At 38.8% G+C, this 18,334-nt stretch overlaps 1 long non-coding RNA gene across 1 annotated transcript; it reads right to left on the reverse strand.

Moving 5' to 3' along the window:
* Positions 1–8,662: 8,662 nt before the first annotated feature.
* On the reverse strand, positions 8,663–16,525 carry LOC114474191 (uncharacterized). Its single transcript, XR_003675351.1, has 3 exons — positions 16,401–16,525; positions 9,077–9,335; positions 8,663–8,867 (listed from the first exon to the last, which is right to left on the reverse strand). It is a non-coding gene; the product is annotated as an uncharacterized LOC114474191 (long non-coding RNA).
* Between the last annotated feature and the right edge of the window lie 1,809 nt (positions 16,526–18,334).

Below are 18,334 nucleotides of genomic sequence, written 5' to 3' on the forward strand. Positions count from 1 at the left end.
TAGTTAAAAAACAAAGACGTCGTGAAGCAAAAACAGGTGAAGAACGGAATAATTGCCTGGCAAGCAATGCTGCGCGCGATGCAACACGCCATGCAGCAGAAATGAGAGAAGAACGGAATAATGGCTTGACGAGCAACGTTGCGCGTGAGGTAACACGCCATGCAGCAGAAACACCTCAGCAGCAGGAGCACCGACAAGCAAGAGATGCCCTGTGCCATCAAGAAATACGTCGTGCAGGCGTAGAACAGGCACGCAAAAACAATTGCAACCTTGCTCGGTGTGATGACAGACTTTTTTAAAGAGGAGCTTTATGGTGATTTCACACACACACAGTATCATCTCACTGTTTGAGTGTCCTACATACGGACACTGCGATGCCTATGTATGGAAAGAGGAGAGGAAAGTATTCTGCTGCGTGTCTGGAAAAATAGACCTCACATACAATCCCACCAGTGGCAGATGCTTTAAGACTACAAGGGAACCTCAGCTTCCCCTAAAATCAGTGGTCAAATATGTAGTGTTGTGTACATTTCATTGACTAAATATATGACAGAACACATGTATGTTTAGTTCAGAATCAGCTTCTTATAACAGGAAACTGACAGTGACAGCGTGACGTTCTTCATTCATTACCGCAGCGTCACAGTGTTAATAAACAGTGGTGAAGTTCAGCTTCAATAGAAGTCAATGGGAGAGGATTTAGGGGTTGATCCACTGCAGTCAAACTAGACGCTCATTGGATAAATGCTCGGTTATGACGCACTTAGTCCCGCCCATCGGACGCCGGGCTTCACAGGAGGTCTATGGAGCAGTGGGCTGGATCTGTCTGTTCCGGACGCTGGAATAATGGATGATGAATGGATGATCTGTCTCAGGCTAATTCAATTTTGATTGACAGCGAAATTAGCCAATCAGAGAGTATGACGTTGTAAGCACACAGGCGGGTTTTTCAAATATTTCAGTCCGTTGCTCTGTGTTGACACGGAGACTTTGTTGATCCTCTCATAGCGAATTAACTTCTGACAAACCTAGTGTCTGTTTTTGGTGTTTGTGGAGACTGTTACTGCTTGTGTTGTGAGACTTTTGACCAAACACTCACACTCCAGCGCGCAGCAGCTACGCGCGTGCGTGCGTGTGTGTGTGTGATAATCTACAAATAGTTGTTGACAACAAAATGTGAATTCTACTAGAATTCACATTTAAATAAACAGATACATTTTCTGAAGTAGGCAGAAAATGAGCTTCCCCTGCATGAAAGACCAGCAGCCGCCACTGAATCCCACTAATCCTAAACCTGGCTCAATCCCACCACAGCCTCCAAATGCTATGAAGGACCGTTTCATGAATCAAAACTTTGTTAAACAATATAACAATGCATTGGCAATGGTAAGCATTGGCATGAAAGAGATCGCTATTCCTGGTTTCAACCAAGGCATACGAACACAAGGAAAAGTTTTTCATTTCATTGCCGGTCCCCTTCCTGAACAGGGTCTTATGCCCAACTTTGCTCAGACACTGCTGATGATCTGAAAATTGTCCTAACAACTCCCTCTCGCCGTTGTGACCTTCATCGTGGCACTGTGAATCTCCATCACTGGACAGCAATGCTGCAGTCATTGCTCCAGGAACCACTCCTACTGAACAATTTGAACACTCTTCACCTCAGGACGACAACTTCAGAAAATTGATGCATTCATCCAGCATATGACCCGCTATCATATGTGCTTCTTCTGCCACAGGGCTCTCAAAGATACCACACTGAACTGATAGGTGTCACCCCAACAAACTTTTACCAATTCTTTAAGTGCGCAACACTGATCACTTTAATTTGCTGCATCGTGGTGGAAAACTCACAACAGTATGTATGTGACACGATGGCTAAAATTGAATAACACCGTCTCAACTGGATTCGCCACAACCAGAAATCCAGAAAAATACTGCCCCCCACAATTTATGGATCACCAAGATAGTACGCCAAAGAATTCCAAGACACCATGGCCTTGGTCAGAGTCAAAGACAAGCCAGACTTCTTCCTCACCTTCACTTGCAACCCCAACTGGTTTGAGATTAAAAGATCGCTTTTTGAAGGTCAGCAGACCCATCAAAGACCAAACATCACTGCCAGAGTATTCCACATGAAGGTGGACGCTCTACTCACAGACCTTCTGAAACATGACATACTGGGACATGTGGATGCATTTGTGATGGTGAAAGAAACTCAAAAGAGACATCTTCCTCCTGAAGTTTGCAGACGACACCACCGTCATCGGTCTCATCAGGGATGGGGACGAGTCTGCCTTCAGACGGGAGGTGGAACAGCTGGCTCTCTGGTGCAGTCAGAACCATCTGGAACTGAACCCACTCAAGACTGTGGAGATGACAGTGGACTTCAGGAGAAATCCCCCCCTTACCATTCTGAATAGCAAAGTGGCTACCGTGGACTCCTTCAGGTTCCTGGGATCCACAATCTCACAGGACCTGAAGTGGACCTCCCACATAGACACAACCAGGAAAAAGGCACAGCAGAGGATGTACTTCCTGCGTCAGCTGAGGAAGTTCAACCTGCCCCAGGAGCTGCTGATCATGTTCTACACCTCCATCATTCAGTCTGTTCTGTGCACCTCCATCACTGTCTGGTTCGGATCTTCAACCAAACTAGACAGACACAGGCTACAAAGGATAGTCAGGACTGCAGAAAAGATCATTGGTGTTGATCTGCCCTCCATCCAAGACTTATACCTGTCCAGGGTCAGGAAACGGGCAGGTAGCATCACTGCAGACCCCTCCCACCCTGCACACAATCTGTTTAAACTCCTCCCCTCCGGCAGACGCTACAGATCACTGTACGCCAAAACTACCCGCCATAAAAACAGTTTCTTCCCCCAGGCTGTCACTGTGATCAACACTACACAGTCATAGAGTGTCAGACCTGTTTCTGTTACTGTGAAATAACCTGGAACTAAACATATCAACCCTGGATCAACCTGTCACTGCAAAATGTTCATGGACATAATATTTTCATTTAAATGTTCACCTGCACTACTCATCAATGCACTACTGCACTATTATCTTATTATTATTATATTTTTATTTTATTTCGTTATTATTATTATCTTGTTATTTTTATTTAGTTTGCACATATTAGTCTAACTACTCTTATATTTATGTTTATACTTCTTTTTTTATTTATTCTAGTTGATTGTTATTATTTAACAATAAGGCAGAGGAGCAGCTTCAGTGACAGACTGCTGTCATTGTCCTGCTCCACTGACAGACTGAGGAAATCGTTCCTCCCCCACGCCATGCGGCTCTTTAACAACTCTAGGGGGGGGGGCGATAAAATCAACCATAGAACACTGGACTTAATGCTAATCACACCATGCACCCTCTGTCACACACGCACTTTATCACACACACACACACATCTACAAGTTGGACTTTAAGTATGTACAAACTGACCATTACGCAACTGTATCTTGCACACTGTCATCTGCACAACTGCACTTGAACTGGACTGGCAGACACTATACTGTATTTCGTTTTTATACCATTATATTTTACCTTAGTACTTTTTTTGCACTGTTTTAAATTTTTAAATTGTACTTTCCCTGCATGCCCCTGTGTTCCCATACCTGTAAGCTGCTGGAACTGTGAATTTCTCTTGGAGATGAATAAAGTATCTATCTATCTATCTATCTATCTATCTATCTAATGTTACACTATCTGAGAGAGCATAGGTCACCGAAACAAATTCCTCGTGTGTATTCATACACTCTTGGTCAATAAAGTTGATTCTGATTCTGATATACATATGCTCATTACCATGGTGCAACGTGACAAACCCAGGACCTCCACTGATATTGATCGCATCGTATCTGCAGGGATTTCAAACAAAGACACAAATCTACATCTACATCACATATGATTCACGTCCCATGTGGACAATGCAATCGTAACAGTCCATGCATGGTTGACAGAAAGTGTTCAAAGGACTACCCCAAACAGTTAAGACATACCACAAGCTTCTCAGACAACTCTTACCCACTGTACAGAAGGCGAGCTGAAGATGCACCTGGCTCTCCCATCTGAAAGACGGGGGCATAAATGTGTTCGTCAATAATGAGTGGGTTGTGCCATACAATCCATACCTCCTGCTTTGATACAATGCACACAATAATCTTGAAATTGTCTGTGCTGTCTCCAGTGTCAAGTATTTGTACAAATACTTGGAGATGGGTCCACATCAATGTCTTGTGAGGTTTGATGTGGCTGACCGTGAACAACTGAGATACGATGCGGTGACGTTCTATGAGTTAGGTCGGTACATCACTGCATCTCAGGCCTACTGGTGAATCTATGAATTCCCCATCCAACAAAAAAAAAAAAAACGCCCGTAAAAACGCTGGCAATTCATTTAGAGAACGAACAGGTCATCGCGGTCAATGATGACGCCGCTGTCCACAACTTACTGGACGCAGGACCACCTGCAACTACATTGACTGCCTTTTTTAAAGCAATGTCTCTACATCCACACATGCGACACATTGTGTACCCAGATGTATTTCAACACTTCACATACAAAGGTAAGACATTTCAATTGCTAAAAAAAAAAGACTAAGTTCCCACGATTATCGCATGGCCGACACCGTTGGACGCATTCCAAGCATTAAAAGTTGTAATGGTGATCATGCTACTGCGAAACTTTGACCAACAAAATGGACATTCTAATGGCTCAAGATACATTATCTAAGAAATCCTGCCGCACCTCTTAGTTACAAAATCTGTAATTGGTGTAAATACTGGACGCACACTCTTAAATCCACAAATCACACTCATACCATGTGACAACATCTTCCCATTCACCTTAAGACGCAAACAATTTCCAGTGAGACCATGCTTTGCCATGACTGTGAATAAGTCACAGGGTCTGGATGTACATGACATGTTTGTGTGTAATTAATTTTCCCACTGGGTTTTGTGTTTTTCTTTGCTGAGGTAGGGTCTAAAGACGGGATGCTCTGGTGCATTTATTATTCATTTACCCAAGTCTAGCAAACATTGGTGCAACCTTTATCGATATATCATGTTCATGTCCCACAGAATTAAAACAAGGAAATCACACGCGATTATACTTTGCACCCACAAATACACCCCTTTATAACACTACAGAGTATGTACACCTCTTTGTACATCCAACCTTCAAACACATACTCATTTGACCATAATTGACAACTCTACTTAAGCTCCTCCCACTATATGAATACATACTTCCGACGGGCACTGCGCTAGTACAAAAAATGCACAAAAAGACAACAGAAAGATACAAAAATACATGACTCCAAAAATAATACATTACAGAAAAATACACCAAACGAAAAAATTAAAAAAGAGTAAAAAAAAAAAAACAATACATTTATCATGCGCATGTCCCATAGAATTAAACCAGGGAAATTGCACACGCTATTTTACTTTGCACCTGCAAATATATCCCTTTATAATGCTACAGAATATGCAATTATTATCCCTATAATTGACAACTCTACTTAAGCTCCTCCCACTATATGAATACAACCTTCCGACGGGCACTGTACTAGTCTATACTATAAAGACGGAAAGGTCTGTGAGTGTGTGTGAGTGGAGCGAATATCTCCCTGACGCGGTGCACGTTCGACCTGAAACTTTGTCGACGGTTCCAAAAACACAGAGTTTGTGCATCTGTTATTTTGGAGTAATTTGGTCATTTCAAAATGTTTATTCTAATTTTATTTCACTTCTGGACGGCAGCTATTGACCTCAGAGTGTGAGGGGGTGTTAGCGCACCATCGATATCTATTTCACTGCACAGCTCCTCACCCGAGCAAGAGTCATGTGAGCAGCCAGAGACAGACTGCAAAATCACGAGTGAGAGAGAAGAAGACAGTTTAGACCAGAGAGGGGGAGGAGCTTCTGAGCAGCCGTGCTCACACTGATGTACTAGCATTAGCCGACCAAACTATCTGGTTCTTCAGACAGAGGAATGTAACTTTTTTGTGAGCGGATGGGTCCACAACACGGCTCCACTATGATTAACGTTTGTTCTGCGCAAGTGAGAGACAGTTGTGTTGCAAAACGTTTATTTTTTGTGGTACTTTCGGGTCTCTCTCATTTTTTTTTCTTTTTTAAATCCTGCCGGACTATGTGCATGATGTGAGAGAGATAATGCACGGAGGAGATAGAGGCGCACGCACACGCACACCTTTATTACTATCAGGGCTTTACACAAACTCATCTAATGGTGGCACTGGTGTGACCAACTTTCTCTGTTGGTCGAGGGAGTGTACAGCATCGCCATGCATGCTGATGAATAGTTTACTTAACTGGCGTACATTAGTTTTGTATGATACAGTTGCAAAAGGTTTTAGTGTCAATATTAACCCATTATTATTATAACATTACTATTATTACTATTACTACTTTTACTATGAATATCATATCCCTATCTAATTGTACTACTACTGTGTTCTTATATTTTTTTTTTATTTTATAGTTACTCGATTCTCATTATTTTGACAACTCTACTTAAGCTCCTCCCACAATATAAATACATATTTCCGACGGGCACTGTACTAGTTGGTAAAATTTAGGTTTTGATTTTTGATTCATTATAAAACATGATGAAATATTGCTGTCAGGAATATTTGGGGGGCAATGAAAGTTGGTGGGGCTTGAAAGTGAGTTTGAGGACCACTGGTGTAGATAATAGAAATGCAGCAATACAAATAGTTTGTGTACTAATGCTCCATATTAATGCCAGGAATGATAGCTGAACCTGTGTGAGGGAAGTTTCGCTCTAGCTGATGTAACACTTAATCTAGAATGTGTTCTCATGGTACTGACATGTGGACAAGGTTCCTGGGAGCTGATTGGAGGACATCCTTCATGGGGACTTCTGCTAGTGTGTGTCTGCTGTGAAAGAACATCCACCAAGGACTGCACCGATGATATCAGCTCACTGCTCACCCTCACAAAAAAGTCTGTAATCACATCATTGAACACACAGAAACTGTTATACAATATGATCAGAAAAGTCCAGGAAACGTCTGCTATGGTTAAATCAGGGATCGGCAAATCGAGGCCCGTGGACCACATGCGGCCCTTAGTTTAATTTGTACTGCCCCCAACAAAAGTACACAAAATGATAAAAAAAAAAAAAATAAAAAAAAAACACACAACAGAAAAATACATGCAGGAGCCCTCATTTATGAACCTTGCAAACAGGTGTACATTTGAGTTCACTTTGGTCGTACGACAAGACCAACATGTGATTTATGACCAATCCCAGCATACAATTGATCAGGTGTCGATAAATGCAGCGGCTGAATTTGATTGTCATTAACATGTTATTCCCTCCTGTTTCAGAGGCCCCCGCTCACTGAGGTCAAACAAGAAAATAAAGTTTTCTGAGATGAAAATCAACATTCTCATATCAGAGGTGGAGCAAAACAAAGATGTACTTTCTGACTGTGTGAAAACTGGACTTAAAGGAGCTAATTTAAATGCTCTGTGGAACAGGATCAGTTACTGAGCAGATGATGTCTGCCCCCCCTTGTGCACTGAGAACAACTTCACAGCAGAGACCTTGGAGTCACACGAATATTACGTTTATATCAGCATCAGTTGTCCGCAAGCTTTATGCAAAAAATATCACATTAAAAGAAATTAAAACCCTTAAAAAAGCCTTAAAAATTACTAAATGTTGTCGATTGTTTATCATGCTTTCAGCCAATTTCACCACATATTCATCACATTACTGATTAAATACTTCAGCCTATTTGTAAAAGTTTAAGAAACTATTTACATTTATTGAATCTAATCCACTTTATTTATATAGCACATTTAAACAACATGAGATCATAAAACCAAAACAATTCAAATGAGCTCCACCACTAAATAAAAACATTAAAAATAACAATAATAATAAATTAAAAATTATAAAAAGCATAATTTATGAGGACCTCATTCTCCAGGACAAAGCAGAAGCAGCGTTGTATCCCGTGTGTGTGAGAGCACTGGGTGGACCTACACGCTTGTGCTCGAACAATAGGGAAGTTCATTAGCGGGGTTATATGGTATTCCGTGGAAGGAAAACCAAAAAAGTGGCATCAGTAATATCGTGAGCTTTTTTTAAATTAACTTTCATTGTTTTATTTAATCTGTTCTGAATGTGTCTGTTTATGCTTAAATGACAGCTGAGGTTTGATTAATACGTTATTTTCAGTCTCATTCAGATTTTGCTGCTGCACCACAAATCCACAGATTATCGTACACGAGGTCAGACCTGAAGTCAAATCTGATCGTAGTGTACGATCACGTCACAATTGATAAATATCGAAGCTTGTGTGAATATGGTCGAACACACAGATCTGAAAGTATGAACGTTTGATAAATCAGGGCAAATGACTCCAGACATACAAAAAGACAAAAAATACACAAAACATCAAAAACACAAATTTGCCACAAAAAAAAAAAAAAAAATACTCAGATTAAGTCTCAGATTGGTCATTATTATTTGAATGCTGACATGAATGTTGTTACAGTCACATGTTGTGATAAAGGCTCTGAGTTAGATCTCTTTTATTCTATTCTGTTGATAGTGTTGAAGTGAGCACCTGGAGATCTGGCCTCATCTCGGCTCTTGACGACTTTAGATTTAGGCTGTGGCTGTTGTGGGGGACCAGGAGGAGGGAAGGTGGACCTGTTTTTGCCTCTGTTCATCCCTGGTGTAGTAGAAGCTGCCATCTGTGTCCGTCTGATGTCCACTCCCCTCCCTCTCACTGAACACACGCTGCGTTTTTCACTGAGGATGAGGAGGATGAACCATGGAGGGCCTGCAGGGGAAGTCCACTGTTAGTTAACACCAGGATTGGAGTCAATTACATTTTTTAAATACAATTCCATCTCCCATAATCCATATCCATGTTCAATTACAATTAAATTATGAATATGGTGAACAGCATTATTGCAATTAGTGGCGTACGTGGCGATCCATCAGTACCCAAAGCATTGATTAGTAGTTTTTATTTAAATCTTTCCTTACCTGTTGTTTCTTTGCTTTGCTGTTAGCAGACAGGGTTTTGTTCTGCTCCTTCATCAGCCTCTCCACCTCTTCCCTGATGCTCCACATCAGGTCCCATTCTGGAGGAGCAGTTGAGAAGGTAGATGCAGGACCTGTCGTTCCCTAAGCTCCACTTTTCACAAGAGTGGGTCCAGATTTTTCAAGCAACTTTCACTGAAATTCTAAATCATCCGCTTGGTTTGTTCTTTCTGGGGAGTGGTGTTTCTTTTCTGTCAAAGGACTGTGATCAGAAAAACAGAAAGAAAATACTTTAGAAGCTTAAATCGTGTAGGAAATTAGAAATCAGCTATTATTAAAAAGTAAAAACACGCTTTTTTCTGCTGAAAACAAATGTATCTGTATGAAGTGTTGTTAATTGGTTCAAGTCCAACTCTTCACATTTTAAGTATTAAAATGTGTCTTATTTTGTTGGACAAATGTAACAGTGACTGCCCTCTATGAGTTAAAACCAAGCATTACAATCACATGTTCCTATTGGGTCATTCCATGTATTTCACAAATGACCCGTACACTTCGCTCTCAAAAGAATTCTGAAATTTTTACCAATTGTTCCGTGATTATTCAATAGGTTCGATTTTCACTCATCCTTATTTTCCTTCCATTTTCACCTTCCAATAGTCAGAGTCAAAGTCAGCTTTATATCTCAGGAACTACATCACATAGGACAGTGTTTCTCAAATGGTGACACGTGTACCCCTAGGGATATACAAGGGCACTACAGGGGGTACTTAAGAGAGAAAAAGTGGAAAATTAACAAATAGTTTCAGTTTTGGTGCCACCCCAGGTGTAAGATGACCAAAAATGATAAAAACTATAGAAATAAATCTATTCAGGAGCCATTCAATCAGCATTTTTCAATCTGGGGGTCGGGACCAGTGGCGGCTGCTGGTCTTTCATGCAGGGGAAGTATCTGTTTATTTAAATGTGAATTCTAGTAGAATTCACATTTTGTTGTCAACAACTATTTGTAGATTATCACACACACACACACGCGCACGCGCAGCTGCTGCGCGCTGGAGTGTGAGTGTTTGGTCAAAAGGCTCACAACACAAGCAGTAACAGTCTCCACAAACACCAAAAACAGACACTAGGTTTGTCAGAAGTTGATTCGCTATGAGAGGATCAGCAAAGTCTCCTTGTCAACACAGAGCAACGGACTGAAATATTTGAAAAACCCGCCTGTGTGCTTACAACGTCATACTCTCTGATTGGCTCATTTCGCTGTCAATCAAAATTGAATTGGCCTGAGACAGATCATCCAATCATCATCCATTATTCCAGCGTCCGGAACAGACAGATCCAGCCCACTGCTCCATAGACCTCCTGTGAATCCCAGCGTCCGATGGGCGGGACTAAGTGCGTCATAACCAAGCATTTATCCAATGAGCGTCTAGTTTGACTGCAGTGGATCAACCACTAAATCCTCTCCCATTGAAGTCAATTGAAGCTGAACTTCACCGCTGTTTATTAACACTGTGACGCTGCGGTAATGAATGAAGAACGTCACGCTGTCACTGTCAGTTTCCTGTTATAAGAAGCTGATTCTGAACTAAACATACATGTGTTCTGTCATATATTTAGTCAATGAAATGTACACACAACACTACATATTTGACCACTGATTTTAGGGGAAGCTGAGGTTCCCTTGTAGTCTTAAAGCATCCGCCACTGGTCGGGACCCAATGTGGGGTCGCCTGGAGTTTAAATGGGGTCACCTGAAATTTCTGAGGAATTAAAAGATTTTGAAATTTCTTTAATTATTCTTCAAAAAAAAAAAAAAAACTAAACATAACACAATCTTAAACAACTGCATATTTATACTTTCACTTTGTGAAATATAAATCTAGTTCAACTAAAATGCAGTAAAAAAAAAATTACATTTTGAGCTTAAATATGATCAAAAACCAATTCTAGGGAAAAAATCTTTGTGGTTGCCAATTCTTGAAACCAAAATGCAAAAAGGTTGTGAACCACTGCATTAAATACTTTTTCTTTCAACTTATTTACAAAATGAGATTCTTTAAAATGTATGTTATCACTAGTGACTCTGAAAACAAAACTGTGTTAACTGTTAATGCTCAGACTGGTCGTTATTCTAAATGCTAATGTTAATCATGTGACCTTCAGACACAATAACACACTTTTGTAGCCCCCACTGTGATCAAAGTCTCATCTCTACAGCAAACGTTTCAGTATAAGCCCCACGCTGGTGGGACTCTAGCCCTATCTTGTGGTCTAATTGAATACTGCAAGGCATGATGAAGTTTAGTTGGTGGTTATTGTTATGATTCCAGTAAATATCTATAGAGTACAATCCAGTAATTTGTTGTTTATGACATTGTGAAATAATGTGAAACAAAATACACATTGTACACATGTGATCTAGCCTAGACATGGATGAAGGGAGGCCTGTTACTTTTGTCCCCCATAGTCAGGACGAAAGTAACACCATGCAATACACTGAAGTTAAAAAAAACCCAAAGAAAACAAAACTTGTTTTTTAGGAAAACGATGTTCTGGATAATAAGCCAAGCACTCTCTAAATAGAAAAAAATAATACATTTTTCATTGCTTAATTAAAAAAAAAAAAAAAAAAATAATCAATTAAGTATAAACTTTGAGCATTTTCATTATTGTTTCATCATTTCATTAGTTAATTTTTTATTAATTCATTATTTCAACATGCATTTTACTGTAGCTCAGATGAGATGTTAGAATGTAACATTCTAATAACGTTGCTCCAACAGACTTATTTTGTAAACCGGAAGTTCCCACTGAAACAATTGCACTTGAGGTAGCTTGCCAACTGTGAATGTGTACTTACGAGGTACAGACAAAAGGCTGGAATAAAAAGAACTAAAGGACAACACGGACTGAGTTATTCTTAGTTAACCAGGCATAACAGTTCTAACACTGAGCAGGTGAAGATGTGTGTTTGTGGTGGTTTAAGATGAGTTTAATGCAGCCAGGACAAGAGGAGAGAGGGCGGCGCGCCTAATAAGCGGTCCCCGGAAACATCTACCTATAAAAGCAAGGATGGTCTGTGTGCGTGCATGTGTGTGGAGCAAATATCTCTCCGACGCGGTGCAAGTTCGACCTGAAACTTGGTCAACGGGTTCCAAATACCCCAAGCGTGTGTATTTGTTATTTTGGAGTAATTTGGTAAATTCAAAATGTTTATTTTAATTTTATTTCACTTCTGGACGGCCCCGAAATGAAGCCTATTCAGCTTTTGACCTCAGGGTGTGAGGGGGCTCTAGTGCACCATCTATATCTATCACCACTTCATGACGTTTGTTTGAGTTAAAAAAAAAAGGTCGATATTAAAAACGTTTTTGTACCACTTAGTCATTCAAGTTAATATTTCATGTTTATTTAATATTATTCCCGTGATTCCAAACTTACTTTAAATCTCGGGTCACTGACTTCACTTCGTCCTTCATCTCCATGAGTGTGGGCAACTTTCATTTGTCAGTTAATATTCTGTGAAGAACTAACTATAAAGTAAATTGCTTTCAGATCGAACCCCTGGAGAAAAAACTCATTTTGGGAGTCATCAACACACACCACCATTGGACCATCTCGGTAAAATACATAATCAAGAATATGACTGAAACATCTATAGAAGTGCAGTGCATGCAATCCATAATTAACTTCAGTTGGTATTAAAAACATGTGCAATTCCTTTTCTTGGGATATAAAATGTAGGTAATCTACCCGCATGAAAAAAGGTTAGATTTTTATTATTTGATATTAACATTTGAACATTTATTCAGCATATTCGCAATCCCTTTAAAATAAGCATTCACAAACATTTCATATGTTTAACAAATGTTAAACATAATATTGACCGTCAAAAAATGTTTAGAAATGTTTTTGGTCACAAAAAGAATTTTGTCGCTCTACCATTTACGTCTTTCTCCAGGGCATTCATTCAAAGAACGGTGCGCAACCTGATGGCACCTCTTATGGAGTATTCGTCCTAAAAGTGTGTATTTTTATAAAGACCATTCTCCTCACCCTCATATTACTTTACTGTGATTATCTACCTATAAAAGCAAGGATGGTCTGTGTGTGTGCGGAGCAAATATCTCGCTTATGTGGTGCGAGTTCGACCTGAAACTCGGTCGACAGGTTTCAAATACCCCAAGTGTGTGAATCTGTTCTTTTGGAGTAATTTGGTCATTTCAAAATGTTTATTTTAATTTTATTTCACTTCTGGACGGCCCCGAAATGAAACCTATTCAACTTTTGACCTCAGGGTGTGAGGGGGCGCTAGCGCACCATCTATATCTATTTCACTGCACAGCTCACTTCCGGTGTGTGCATGAGCTCCCGTGGACTTCTCTTTTCTCTTTTGAGGAAAAATACTTTTTTACTGTTCTTTATTTGATGATGACATTTTGAAACATTTATTTTCATGTTAGTTTGACCGTTCGCTATTTAGACCGGAGAGACCTCACCAGGAAGTTATTGACGGCAATGGCTGCTGTGTTGAAAGCTGCACATTTCTCAGCAGCGCGCGTGTGAGAGAGAGAACCAACGGAGGAGATTTGTGTCCAAGGTAGAGAGTCACGCACGCACACACGCACACACGAAAATGACTCAAAATACACTAAACTAAATACTCATAATCCCACATGAATGCATACTTCCGACGGGCAATGTACATTACAGAAAAAAACACCAAATGAAAAAATACATAAAAATGAGTTAAAAAAAAAAAAAAAACACATTTATCATGCGCATGTCTCATAGAATTAAACCATGGAAATTGCACACACTATTTTACTTTGCCTGCAAATATACCTCTTTATAATGCTACAGAGTATGTTGTTATTATTATGCCCATAATTGACAACTCTTCTTAAGCTCCCACTATATGAATACATACTTCCGACGGGCACTGTACTCGACTTCAAAAAAACATACATTTACAGAAAAATACAACAAAAATATGAAAATGGCTCAAAATACACAAAACTAAATATTTACACAAAAAATACACAAAATTACTCTTGAATCACACTACAATAGCAACAAAAACAATAATTATACAAAAATACACATGACTCCAAAAAAAACATACGTTACAAAAAATTTTAAATAAAAAACAGCAAACATTTATGCACAAAAAGACAACAGAAAGATACACAAATACACAACTCCAAAAAACATACGTTACAGAAAAATACACCATACAAAAAAATATAAAAGTGATGAAGTCACATGTCCCATAAAATTAAACCAGGAAAATTGCACCCACATTTTGCACCCGTTAATATACCCCTTATGCTCCCACATAAATACATACTTCCGACGGGCACTGTGCTTGTATGGTTAATTTAAAAACATCATCAAACAAACAAACTATCTGAATTTTTCCTTTTGCTTAAAATCACAGAGTACAAAACAGCAGCTGTAGGAGCCATAATTTATTTGTTAAAATACCTCTGTTTCATATGTGTAGCATTTACCCGACCTGTAGATGGGCGGGGCATGCAGTTATTTAGGTTGCCATGGTGATCGCACACGTGTGATCAATCAGGGGAAGCAAACAGTTTTTGGACGGTACTCAAGGGTAATCGAGGTATTGCCGGGCTCTTGTGAATGGTTTTTCTTTGTTTTACTGGACATTTAAGAGGCACATTTTTTGTATTCATGATCCCTATTTATTTTGCAAGATTAAAGAGTCAAAACACAAACGGGCTATTTTTCATATTCTTTACCAAGAAGTACCCGTCAGAACAACTATCCCTGCACCTCCAGAAGTGAACCTAGTTAAAGGACTTGGGCGCTTTTAAATAGATTTAAAATACCCTCGTGTTCCCAGTTTTAAAACCTGAAATTTGTGTTCGATGTTGATTTAATGAGTTATCTGACAGGGATTGGTCTTTGCTGTGGTATGAGCAAAACACTCTTGGTCTTGTTTTCAGCCAAAAAAAGGCACATTACTGTAAAACACACAGCAATTTAAGCAGCTATTGTGATTGTGAGTCCAACAAACGCTGCTTCAGGGTGTGTGTGTATGGCAGCAGCAGAATCAGTCAGCTGTTTCAAACACTGACCACAGTGTTAAGCTGCTCAGTCACTTTCTTCTCCTCACTTATCCTAACTACAGGAATAATGCATTTAAGGTGATAATCATTTGTTTTGTCCAACTGCTGCATCTCATTTGGTGACAAACATGTCAGATCATGTCAAAAGCAATATGAGGCAGTATAATGATTACCAAAGACGAAACTGCTCTGGGTATTACACCGTTGCTGCCCACTGCTCCTCAGTGAGGAGTTAAATGCAGAGAACACATTTCGTGTATCTAGCTTTACATATATGACAGTAAAGTATAATGTGTATTATATAATAAACTGCAGTGTTTGAGAGGGAGGAGCTCACATTCTTATGTAGGGTAGGAGGAGCTAGGATTGTCAGGAGGAGGAGTTTCTGCGTTGCAACTTCACAACGCAAGAAAAATCCAACTGGCCCGTTTGGAGCTGACTTTTTACAACATGTGGAATAACAAGGGAGGGAGGAAACATAACTTTTTCAACTTTGGCCCCCTGAATGAAGCTAAAGAAATGTATGTCACTGTAGCAAAACCATTAGAAAGTGAAAAAAAATAGTGTCAATTGTTTTTTGTGATGCAAAAAACTTAGACTTTAACAGCCCTCAACATTATTGATTCTATCTACCTCTGTGTATATTTTTTTTTTTTGCCAAGAACCATTGCACAAACACTTTGCAAAGATATATTTATGTATTTATATATTTACACACTGCATCCTTCTCTGACCTAGTTTTTATCTTTTTATTCTTGTGCTCTCGCTGCTTATTTAACTTTTTTGTTGTGTTGCGGCTGAAATGCAATGTAATTTTGTTGTGCAGTGCATCCCAGATGTTATGGTGAATGACAATCAAGGAATCTATCTATCTTAATTATGTCTTATTATTAAAAATATTTACATAATTACTATGGCTTCTTTGTATATTGTTTATGGAATTATCTCCTGCCGTAACATCAAGGAAAGTTGCATTTGCAGACACCGCTGTTTGACGTTTATTTACCTGTTTGTTTACATAGCTGGTTATTAGCAGACCTGTGAGTTTGTTCCCCTCTTTATTTGTTTGTTTAGCCGTGTCTGTGCTACATGCTAATGTTAACGCTGAATGATTGGTTACATACAGACTGTTATTGTCTGATGCTCGGCGCTTTCAAATGCTGAGTCGTGACCTGTGTCCAATGCTAACATGCTGATGCTGAGTCATGGTGGTCACAGTGACTTACCTTATTGTTTTCTCCCATCCAGGTGATGGCGTCCACACGAATGTCGCTGCGCTCCCGCCGCCGTGAAAACGCAGCGAACGACCTCCCGTCAGGACTTTGGGAGGCGGAGCCTGGAGGGTGTCGGCAAAAGCGGCCTGGAGGGCTTCGGCGATGGCGGCAGAGGACGTGTCTTATCGTCGGCTGCAGGAATCACATCGCTTCATTTTTTGCTAAGATTAAAAATTATATTCCAATTGTTGAGAATTTGTTTAAAAATCAATGTGACTCCAAATTTTCTATTGAAGAATTAGATTTTGTTGTTCTGAAGATGACCTTAAATAAATCACCAGGTACAGACGACCTTACTGCTAACTTTTACAGACATTTTTGGAAAGAATTGAGAGATTTGTTATTTAAGACAATCATTGATTGTATTAAAAGGCAAGAACTTACAACAAGTTTGAAAGAACGTTTAATCACTCTGATTCTATAAACCTGGAGAAAATAAAAGACTTCTTAATAATTTAAAACCAATTACACCCTTTAATAGCATCAAGACTTAAAAATGGAATATCAACAATATAATCATTGAGACACAATCCGGTTTCTGAAAGGGACGATCAATATATAATAACATACGACTTGTCTTAGATTTGATAGAGTATAAGGACTTGTTTAGTGAAGGGTATATTATGTTTCTTGACTTTTATAAAACCTTTGATTGTGTTGAACATCCTTTTATTATCCAAACACTGACACACTTTGGTTTTGGGCAGAAATGCGTTGATGTGATTAGAATGTTGTATAATGATATTAATAGTTCAGTTGAGGCCATGGTACACGCCCAAGGTTCAATATTAAGAGAGGAAAAAGACAAGGATGTGCTAGTTCACCTTTACTCTTTATTATGGTTGCAGAAATGTTGTCTGTGCAAATTAAACTTAATGAAATTGAAGGCATTGATATAAAAGGAAATCATTTATAAATTAGCCAGCTGGCCAATGACACAACTTGGTTTTTAAACAATAGAGATCAAATTCCATTAGTTCTACAAAATATAAATTTGTTTTCCAAAGTGTCTGGTTTACAATTAAATTTAAATAAATGTGAAATTATAACAACACATGACCACCTTCTACAGCCGTTATCTAATATCTAGGTAAGTGAAGTGAATTATTTGGGAATTATCATATCTAAGGATTAAACAGTAACTGAAAAAAACATGTAAATAAATATAAACTTATGTTAAACAGATGGTTACAAAGAGACCTCACTGTATTTGGCAGGATATTGCTTACAAAAATGGACAGTCGATCTAGAATCATCTATATTCGTCCTTTTCTTTAGACATTACACAAAACATGATTAAAACAATTAACCAAATAAATTTTAACTTCATTTGGAATAACAAATATCACTATATTAGAAAGGAAGCTATTGTTAAATATTATAAAGATAGAGGCCTAAATGTAATTGACTTTAATGTGATGAATGGAGTTATAAAGCTCAAATGGTTAAAAAGTTTTCTTAGCAATCAAAAGTTCTCTGTGTTTTTCAGTGACTAGACTTATCTTTGATAAAGTGGGAGGTATAGATTTTTTAATTTTTGTGATTTTGAGTAAAATAAGTTACCCATAATGCTCTGTGATTTCTATCAGCAAGTTCTTCTCTACTGGAAGTTGATTTTTAAAAACAACTTTACTCCTCATAACACACCCATATGGAACAATCGATACACTGATCAACAGAAAATCTGTTTACGTTGAAAATATTTTTTCAAAAAGTATTTGGACATTTGTACACTTCTTTAATAATTCAGGAAATATATTGTCTTGTGAAAAATTAACAAAAGCAATCCCCGTACCTGTTAAAATAATGGTGAGAGAGGACTTATTATATTCTAAAACTTCCCCTGAACCTAGGCAGCTCCACATTGATAATATTTATTTTTATGA

The sequence above is a fragment of the Gouania willdenowi genome, chromosome 13 (genome assembly GCF_900634775.1).
Source record: "Gouania willdenowi chromosome 13, fGouWil2.1, whole genome shotgun sequence".
NCBI classification, from domain to species: domain Eukaryota; kingdom Metazoa; phylum Chordata; class Actinopteri; order Blenniiformes; family Gobiesocidae; genus Gouania; species Gouania willdenowi.